The sequence below is a fragment of the Chrysochloris asiatica genome, unplaced genomic scaffold (genome assembly GCF_000296735.1).
Source record: "Chrysochloris asiatica unplaced genomic scaffold, ChrAsi1.0 scaffold00122, whole genome shotgun sequence".
Lineage (NCBI taxonomy): Eukaryota > Metazoa > Chordata > Mammalia > Afrosoricida > Chrysochloridae > Chrysochloris > Chrysochloris asiatica.
The window spans coordinates 2,482,020-2,491,124 of record NW_006408640.1 but is presented as its reverse complement, the minus strand read 5'-3'; positions in this window follow the sequence as shown (position 1 = coordinate 2,491,124).

The following is a 9,105-nucleotide window of genomic DNA, read 5'->3' as shown; positions in this document are numbered from 1 at the left end:
GGCCCCATATTTTACAAAGGCATAAGAAGCCTTTTTCACTAGGCAAATTCTAGAACCCCTTTTAGGTATTCCAATCAGTTATTTAAAGACTGAAAATGAGCTTTCAAGTTTTCTGTAACCATACTTCTCTATATGACTTTCTATTCCACTTAAATATCTATTTTACAATAGTAGGCAAGGGAAACCAATATCCACAAAACAGTCAAGCCCTTAACATTATTTCCCTCCCCGTTTTTCCCCCATTCAGACTATGCATCTATCCCAATATCACAGAGCCTTGTTTTTCCAAAGTTGAGTATACATCACCCTTTACTTCTGTCTCATTTAGCCCATGCAAACATACATAAGTGGTCCCCTACCTTTATTTTTCTTCCACCACTTCCCCTTCTTGTGTATTACCCTCCCCTTCCTTGAATACTGGCCTCCTCATGTCCAACATCTGATGTGACTATCCCCTTACCTGTGCCTAACTGTCTCCGCATTCTCACCCCAGATAACCATCAAAGAATTGTTTTCTTTTAGTAAGGAAATCTTTTCTTAAGCTTTTACAATAATGGCCTTACACAATATTTGTCCTTTTGTGACTAATTTCACTCAGCACAATGTCCTCAAAGTTCATGCATGCTATGAAGTGTTTTGCAGCTTCATTGTTATTCTTCATGGTGGCATACTATTCCATTGTGTGTATGTACCAAAGTTTGTTTATCCATTCTTCCACTGATGGGAACTTAGGCTGTCTCCACCTTCTTGCTATTGTGAATAGTGCTGTGATAAACACTGGTGTGCATATATCTACCCATGTGTTGGCTCATATTTTTGTAGATATATACCAAGTAGAGGAATTATGGGATCATAAGGTATTTCTATTTCCAACTTTCTGAGGAGGAATTGTAATGTTTTCCAGAGTGGTTGATCCAGTTTACAGTCCCACTAGCAATGCAGGAGTGTCCCAATCTCTCCACATCCTTGCCAGCATTTATTGTTCTCTGCTTTTTTAAATTACTGTTATTGCTGGTGTGAGATGATATCTCATTGTTTTGATTTGCATCTCTCTCATGGAGTCCTGGTGTTGTGCTGTGGGTTAATGCTCCAGACTGCAAAGCCATTTGAACTGCAAGGTTGGTGGTTCAAGCTCACCAGCTGCTCCTCAGAAACCCTATACAGGGTTGCTATGGGTCGCAGTCAACTCAATGGCACTCAACAACAACAACAATGGCTAATGATAGTGAACATTTCTTCATATGTTTGCGGGCTGCCCGAATGTCTTCCTTGGTGATGTGTCTATTCATGTCCTGTTGCCTAAAGTTTAATTGGGTTGTCCTTTTCTTGTAGAGGTGTTGTAGTTTCCTACAGATTTTAGAGATTAGTCACTTGTCTGATATGTCATTGCAAAAATTTTTCCCATTCTGTGGGCTCCCTTTTTACTCTTTTAGTGAAGTCTTTTAATGCACATAATTTTCTAATTTTTAGTATGCTCCAATCATCTAATTTGTCTTCTTTTGTTTGTGCAATTTTTGCAATGTTTCAGTTTATGTGTGACCTGCATTATTGTTGTTGTTGTTGTTGTTGTTGTGAAGTGCCATCAAGTCTGTTCCAACCCATAGGGTTTCCGAGGAGCAGCTGGTGAGCTTGAACTGCCAACCTTGCAGTTCAAATGGATTTGCAGTCTGGCACATTAACCCACAGTGCCACACCAGGACTCCGTGTCCTGCATTAGGGTCCTTAAATTTGTCCCTATTTTTTCATTGATGACTTTTATAGTTCTGGGATTTACATTGAGATCTTTAATCCATGTTGAGTGAGTTTTTGTATATGGTGTGACATAAAGGTCTTGTGTCATTCTTTTGCATATCAATTTCCACTTTCCACAGCAACATCTGTTGAAGAGACTATCTCCTCCCCATTCAATGTACTTTGGCCCTTTGTCAAAGATCAGTTGATTGTATATGGATAGTTAACTTCTGGGTTCTCAATTCTGTTCCATTGATCTATGCATTTTTCATTGTACCAGTACCAGGATGTTTCTATCACTGTAGCCATGTAGCAAATTTTGAAATAAGGTTGTAAGAGGCCTCCAACTTTATTCTTCTTAAACAGTGCTTTACTTATCTGGAGACTCTTGCTTTCTATATAAGGTTTGTAATCTTTTTTTTTTTTCCCCATCTCTTTAAAGAATGTTGTTGGAATCTGGATTGGGATTGTGTTATATCTGTAGATTGCTTTGGCTAGTATTGACTTCACAATGTTAAGTCTTCCTATTCAGGAACATGGTATATTCTTCCATTTTTGTAAATCTCTTTTGGTTTATTGTAGTAGTGTTTTATAGCTTTCTTGTATAGGTGTTTTATTTTTTTGGTTATATTTAGTCCTAAATATTTCATCCTTTGGGTTGCTATTCAGAACCATAACTTTTGAAAAGCAACAGTAGGTTTCTGGGTAACTTGCCCAGTGGAGCTGTGGGAGCAGCAGTGGCATCAAAACTTTCCTTCAGGGGAAAAACCAGTATTCTTAGCCTGTTCTGGAGTGAAAAATTGCCATGACAATTCAACTGTCAAGTAACAATATGCACAAGCAGATACTGCCCCTCCCTCTTTTAAGAGAACAGGAAAATATTAAATTGACTGTAGGGAAGAGTTGGAGAGAGTTTAGAGAGGTAACTGTCAGAAGCATGAATGACTCACAACCATGAAGAAATATTAACATAAATGTTCATTTAGAAACAATAATTTCAATGAGTCTGAATCAAAGAACAAAATGGAGTCTTCTCAGCTTACTCTCATTCATGTTAATGTTAATTTTTCATCCAAATTGGAAATGATCCATCCATTCTAAATGTCTTGTAGGTGAGATTTTATCTCTCTAATGAGGTCCTGCTGTTTCTTGTTTCCTTTCTACTTTGCAGAGAAATCAAATCCCCATCTAACAACTGAAAAGTCTACTAGTTGTGGTTTCTTTCTTTACTCTTCAAATTCCCTCTCCAATTATTCACTTGCATCATTTCTATACACATAAATAATTTTTCTTCAAGTTCCATGTAGCATACCTCTACTACTTTATATCAATACTGAGAATTATATTTGCTTTTATTTTGTTCCTGAAAGTATCAAGTGGAAGGTGGGCTTAAAGTTATGCATATATATTAGTTTTAGGATGCTGTTGCAGGTAAAATAGTCACTAGGACCCATCCATTGCCATCAACTAAATTCTAAATCATAGCAACCCTACAGAACAAAGTAGGCATGCCTACTTGGTAATCTTTTCAGAGGCAGACAAACACATCTTTCTAATTTTATAGCATTGTGATCTGAGAAGACGTACTATAGTATTTTGACATTTTTTTTTAATTACTGAGGCCTAATATCTGGTTTATTCTGGAGAATGTTCTACATATATTAGAAAATAATGTTTATCATGTTATTGTTGGGTGGAGTGCTTTGTGTAAGTCTATGAGGTCAAGTTGGTTTATTGTGGTGTTTAGTTCTTCTGTATCTTTGTTGAGTTTCTTTCTAGTTGCTCTGTCCTTCAGCTTATTGAAATCTCCTAACTATTATGGTATAGTGGCCTATTTCTTTCTTCAATTATGCTAAAATTTGATTAATGTATTTTGAGACTCTTTCATCAGAAGCATGGCTATTTATTATGTTGTATCCTCTTATTCAATTGATCCTTTAATCATGATATAATGTCCATTGTCCAGCTTTCGGATCCATATGACGTTATTGAAAATACCATGGCTTGGGTCAGGCACACCTTAGTCCTCAAGCTGACATCTCTGCTCTTCAACACTTTAAAAAGTTCCTGTGCAGCAGATTTGCCTAATGCAATACGTTGTCTGATCTCTTGACTGCTGCTTCCACGAGTGTTGATAGTTGATCCAAGAAGAATGAAGTCCTTGACAATTTCAATCTTTTCTCCGTTGATAAGAATGTTGTTTATTAGTCCAGTGGTAAGGATTTTTGTTTTCTTGACATTGAGATGCAATCCATACCGAAGGCTGTGTTCTTTGATCTTCATCAGTAAATGTTTCAAGTCCTCTTCACTTTCAGCAAGCAAGGTTGTATCATCTGCATATCCCAGGTTGTTAATGAGTCTCCCTGTGAAAACTGGACAGTGAATAAGGAAGATAATAGAAGAATTGATGCCTTTGAATTGTGGTGTTGAAGGAGAATACTAAAAGTGCCATGGAATGCCAAAAGAACCAATAGATCTGTTTTGGAAGAATTGTAGCCAGAGTGCTCCTTGGAGGCCAAGATGACTGAACTTCGTCTCTTATACTTTGGACATGTTGTCAGGAGGGAACAGTCGCAGGAAAAGGATGTCATGCTAGGTAAGATGGAGAGTCAGAGAAAAAGAGGAAGACCCCCAACGAGATGGATCGGTCAGGTGGCATCATTGATGGCATCGAGTGTGGCAGCGGTAATGAGGTTGGCCCAGGATCAGACATTATTTCGTTCTGCTGTGCATGGGGTCACTATGAGTCAGTTCCGACTCAATGGCACCTGACAATAACAAAACAACAATGTCCATTATTTCTTATGCTGTTTTTTTTCTAAAAGCCTATTTTATCAAAAATTAATATTACTACTTTTCTTTTTTGATTAATGTTAGCTTGATATTTTTTCTATCCTTAGATTTTTAGTCTATTTTTGTCATTGTGTATAAATTGTATTTCTTATAGATAGCATATTGATAAGTCCTGTTCATTTATCCATTCTGCTAATCACTGTCTCTTAACTGAAGCTTTAATCTATTTACATTCAGTGTAATTATTAATAAATATGAATTGTTACCGCCACTTTTTTATATGTGATTTTTGTTGTGCTACTGCTATCTTTTTTCCATGTACTTTTCTATGCTAAGATCAAATCTGTTTGTGGGTTTTCTTGACTTTTATTTCATTGCTGTTGCTTTAAAATCTTCATGATTTTCCTCTTTTCTCTTTGATGAGGTTCATTCATTTTCTTTAAGGTTACTCTGTAATTTATAAATTTCTTCCAAAGTTTAAAGCCGTCTGTTCTATCTTGAAATCTACTTTATTTTATTTTGTTATTTGAAATTTCTATAACTACACTATGCTCTCCTTTTGCTTTGTAGTTGTCTTCATTATAAATTTATACTTGTACGTCCCTACTTTCAGTCTTATAGGTTTGTGTCACTTTTTGTACTTCTATATCTGGGTTGACATCTGGGTGATATTGTCAGGCATGTTAATCTCAAGTTGTTCTCTGCTAGTTTTGGTTCTTTGTCCAAAAAACTTCTCTTTAGTGATTTTTGTAAAGTTGGTCTGAATTTCACAAATTCCTTTAATACCTGTTTATCTGAAAATATCCTAACTTCACTATTGTATTTGAAGGAAAAGTTTGCTAGGTATATGATTTTCTTGGCTGGCTTTTTCTTTCATGATTTTATATATGTCATCCCATTGCCTCCTTGCCTGCAGGAGGCATAAAATTTATAAATGCTTTTTTCTAGGCAGTTACTCTCTGTGCCTAAGTTATATGATGTTCATATGCAATTCAAAGATGCAATTATATGATGTTCATATGCCATTAAAATGGCTGGTATCTATTTTGTAAAAAGAATTTCTATTTAAAACCAATTATCACAATTCAAGAAAATTCTATCATCTTGAAACTATCTTTGAGGTCTCTACCAAGCAATATCTGTCACCTTCTTTTGCTTCAGATTCTCTTGGGGGTTCAGATATGAAATAGCCAGGACATAATTAGAGAAATAAGTATCTACTTCTATTTATATATAAGCTAAGAGGATACTGTGATGGTTCATTTTATATATTAAATTTGCTAGGATATGTTTTCAAGTTGTTTGGCCAAACAGTAGTCTAGTTGCTGTCATGGAGTAATTACATGAAATTGTATCAGTTATCCTTAGGTAGAACAGATTGGCTTCCATAATTCAGCCTAATGCAATGCAATTAATAAGTTGAGGTTCTATCAGTGAGGGTGGATCCTAAACCTAATCACATCTGAGTTAGAAAAAAGATCAAAATAGACACAGAAACACACATAAAAAAACTGAAGACAGACAAGATGGGAAGACTGTCTACAAACAAAGGAATAACAAGGTTCAATGGCAGACACCAGAAAGTAGGAAAGAGACTCATCGAAGGAATTGACATGGTCAAGACCATAATTTGGACTTTCAACCCAAGAACTGTGAGAAAATAAATTTCTGTTCCTCAAATCCACCCACTGATGGTATTTGTGGTACAGCAGCACGAGACAACAAAGGCAGATGCTATTGATAAAAATGCCTTAAACTTTCATAAATTTTATTTAAAATGCCTCAACTTTTATAAAATGTATTTTTTAATGAGGATTATGCAAGGTATGTTTTTCTTGTTGTTAAATGTCATTGAGAAAGTTCCAACTTAGAGCAACATGACTTTATATGGTTTCTGAGGTTTTAAATCTTTATAAGCTGAAAATATTTCCATTTTCTTGCAAGACAGCTGGCTGGCTCGAACCATCAACTTTGTGGTTTGCAGACCAGTGTTTATCCTATGGATTCACTTCAAGTGTATGTTGTTGTTGTTGTTGAGTGCTGAGAGTCAGTTCCAACTCATGACAACCCTGTATAGGGTTTCTGAGGAATAGCTGCTGATCTTGTGGCTCAAACTGACCTTTTGGTACAGCTCATTATCCTGTAGTGCCACATATGCACCTATAAATGTATGCTAACATTAACATCAAAACAGTGTTTCTGACCAACTTTAATATGTACATGTCCATGAGATCCATTCACTTGGTTTGGAGTTGATATTCCTTACTTATTTGATACTCTTTGCTTTTCCATAATAAAAAGTATTTTAGGGGCACTTTTATCCACATAATTGGATATTATTCTGGGTGACCCAAGGATGGAGAAGGAAAAGTTAGGGAATGCAATTTATAAAACTGAGTACTAATTATTTCATAAAATGTAGTCATTATCCCTAGAAAACACATAAACATTTCTGATGACCTGAGGTGGCCAGGAACTAGCCCTTGCATTATTGGACAAGGGGCTGTGCAACACAGACCTCATTTATGACAGGTCTGTTAATGTGTAATTTGGTTAAAATTTTTTAGTTTCTGTTTACCCACTAAATTTTCAACGATTGCATTAATAGTCACTTTTTTCCTGTATGAAACTCCCCATAAAACGACCAGTCCAATGCCCTTTCTACTTCTTGTTCTCGCATATCTTTTTAAGTGTTGAAAGGGACAGTCCTTGTACTCTCCTTTGCTTAAGTCATGGACAGAAGAGAATTCTACTATTTTATAGATTTTCTATAGATAGCTCTAAGTTAAAACAAGCAAAGGAAAGATTTCTTAGTTCCCTTTCAAAAGTGTAGCCATCACTTTCAAGCATTGCTATGTGGGATGACTAATCTAAAATGACTTCCAAAATTACCCACACTTCAGATGATACAACCTTGCTTACTGAAAGTGAAGAGATCTTAAATTCATTTTGAATTCTCCTTTGAAACATCTATTATACTTTTCTGCCTGTGGCCTTTTGTTCTTAGGCAAAAAGATCAAACTAATAATAATAAGTAAAATATATTCTTCATTAGTAATAAAGATATCAATGGAAGAACATTTAGCATTGAAGGTAGGACAAATAAATTGTGTCTGGTGTTGATATATCTTTATTTTCCCATTTTTCAAAGTGGGAGGCCTGAATCTCAATGTCTGAGAGAAGGTATTGGGGAGTCACAATCCCATTATATACAGACTAGTTAATTCCTCTCCAGAGGAAGGATACAGCTACTCAGTAGCCAAAAGGTGACAGAGAACATTTAAGCAAAAAATCACATGCCTTTTTCCAGGACTAGGGAAGTCTACAGTTTGATAGATAGACTATACAAATATAGATAGATGGAAAGGCAAACAAACAGGTAGCTATAGATAGATACAAATATGGAAGGGAGCCTCTTTTAAGACGATTCCTTAAAAAAAAAAAAAAAAAAAAAAATGACTCCTGTCTATGCCTCTGGAAAATAGATGGATAGAGAAATAGTAATTAATCTCATCTACCAGTACCAAGCAGAGAATATCAGAAAGATGTTTTCCTATGCTTAATTGACTACACAAAGGCTTTCAATTGTGTGGATCATGGATCATGACAAGCTATGGACAACATTGAGAAGTATGAGTATTCCAGAACACTTAATTCTACTTCTGAGAAATCTGTACGCAGACCAAGAAGCAGTTGTTCGAACAGAGCATGGGAACACTGAATGTTTTAAAATTGGGAAAGGTGTGCAACAAGGTTGTGTTCTTTCACCATACTTATTCAACCTGTATGCTGAGCAAATAACATGAGAAAACATGAAGAAAAGTGTGGCATCAGGATCGGAGGAAGACTCATTAACAACCTGTGATATGCAGATGATACAACCTTGCTTGAAGAAATGAAGAGGACTTGAACCATTTACTTATGAAGATCAAAGAGCACAGCCTTCGGTATGGGTTGCATCTCAATGTCAGGAAAACCAAAATCCTCACCACTGGACCAATAAACAACATTCTTATCAATGGAGAAAAGATTGCAGTTGTCAAGGACTTCATTCTTCTTGGATCAACTATCAACACTCGTGGAAGCAGCAGTCAAGAGATCAGACGACGTATTGCATTGGGCAAATCTGCTGCACAGGAACTTTTTAAAGTGTTGAAGAGCAGAGATGTCAGCTTGAGGACTAAGGTGTGCCTGACCCAAGCCATGGTATTTTCAATAACCTCATATGGATGTGAAAGCTGGACAGTGAATAAGGAAGATCGTAAAAGAATTGATGCCTTTGAGTTGTGGTGTTCGAGGAGAATACTAAAAGTGCCATGGACTGCCAAAAGAACAGAAGTGCAGCCAGAGTGCTTTTTGGAGGTCAGGATGGCTAAGCTTTGTCTCTCATATTTTAGACATATTGTCAGGCGGGAACAGTCACTAGAAAAGGATGTCATGCTGGGTAAGATGGAGGGTCAGAGAAAAAAAGGAAGACCCCCAACAAGATGGATTGGCCAGGTGGCATAATTAATGGCATCGAGTGTGGCAGCGGTAATGAGGTTGGCCCAGGATCGGACATTTGTTTCATTCTGCTGTGCA